The 1,563-nt window shown below is 42.6% G+C and overlaps 1 long non-coding RNA gene across 1 annotated transcript; it reads left to right on the forward strand.

Annotated features, from left to right (window-relative positions):
• The first annotated feature begins 26 nt into the window (after window positions 1–26).
• LOC112140705 lies at window positions 27–703 on the forward strand. The gene is made up of 3 exons (XR_002918230.2): window positions 27–143; window positions 252–400; window positions 478–703. It is a non-coding gene; the product is annotated as an uncharacterized LOC112140705 (long non-coding RNA).
• The last annotated feature ends 860 nt before the right edge of the window (window positions 704–1,563 follow it).

Genomic DNA, 1,563 nt, shown 5'->3' on the forward strand with positions numbered 1-1,563 from the left:
ACACAAAAACATCATTTTTTACTGCAGGGATGGAAAAGATTCGGCTCCTACTGCTACTTTGTTGGAAGTGAGACAAAAACCTTCGATGAAGCCAGGATTACCTGCACAAACTCACATTCCTACCTGGTAGATGTTTCAACAAGGTAAATCTTTATACCAGGAGTCCCTCACATGTGGCTTCATATGTAACTTTATTCATTTTGCTTAACGGCCTCTGAGAAACGGAGTGATTTGTTTTTTAAATATTCCAGAGTGGATAATGCTTTCCTGACCAGCTTGGTGGGCCTCAGACCAGAGAAACATTTCTGGTTGGGACTTTCAAACCAGAGAGACATCGATGTTTTTGTGTGGACCAACACAAGGGAGGTCAGATTTACTCACTGGAACGCTGAAATGCCAGGTATGAAAGAGTGACTTTTCCTGATGATATCTTGCTTTAGAACTAACATCTAATCATCTTCTTATTGGCAAACCAAGGGGATCGACAGGGCTGTGTTGCTCTGGCAACCGGGCATCGTGCTGGTCTCTGGGATGTTCTCCCTTGTTCCAATAAGGAAAAGTATATCTGTAAACAGCTGGCAAAAGGAGCTGCTGTAACCGACCGCCCAACCACAGCTCCAACCCTGACATGTGCAGATGGCTGGACTAAAGTGCCATCAAGAAACTTCTGCTCCAAGGTAAAGAGAACACCTTTAATGAAGTCCCTCCTCTGTGATTAACATGCTAGGAGTGCAACAACTGATCAACTTAATTGATTAATCGATTAATATTATTAATAATAATAATGTGATATAATACGATGGTCAAGAGATGGGGAGTCATTTGGAAAGTCAGTGCTCGAAATACTAAAATAGAGGGTAATGATGACAATGTTCTTGAGGTTCTGAAAATAAATGAGACCGCGCATTTTCACGGAGGAAAGTGGTAGGACAACAGTAACATTGATTCAAAAGTGATTGACGATGGTGAGATCTATGCCATTAGAGGGAATCAGGCCAGAACAGAAAACCAGATCCAGAGTTTGACCTTTGACATTGGTGTGAAAATCAGTGCATTGTAGGAAGCTGAAGTTATCTAATAATGAAAGAAAGTCTCTGGAGAGCCGGTAGTAGTATTGTCCCTGTGTTTTTTTGAAGTCTCCAAGCAGCAACGCATTGGGTGGTAGAGCCGAGAGGGCAGTAAAGAGTAAGGAGAACTCATTAATAGTCAGAGTTTTGTAATGGAAGGCTGTAGACCAAAGACATGATGGTCAGAGCGGTGGATGAAAGTATTTGGAACACAAGGAATTCCAATGAAGACAACAGAAGCACCGAGACAGCTGTGACTTTCCGCTTTTCGTGGTGGATTATTGTGAGGCCTTCCACCTGCGGGAGCAGCAAGATTACGAATCATAAATAAATCCAGCAAGAGTTTAGTTGTTGATGTGTGAAAAGACATTGGGCAGTTGCTGGTTTTGGTTAAATAGAGGAAATTCAATTTGTGGTTGAAGGGTTCATGTGACGAGTGTCCTTTGTTCTGGCGTGAGCTGATGTTGAGCAGGCTGAAGCCGACAGCAGTGTACTC

The sequence above is a fragment of the Oryzias melastigma genome, unplaced genomic scaffold (genome assembly GCF_002922805.2).
Source record: "Oryzias melastigma strain HK-1 unplaced genomic scaffold, ASM292280v2 sc04550, whole genome shotgun sequence".
In the NCBI taxonomy this organism is placed as follows: Eukaryota; Metazoa; Chordata; class Actinopteri; order Beloniformes; family Adrianichthyidae; genus Oryzias; species Oryzias melastigma.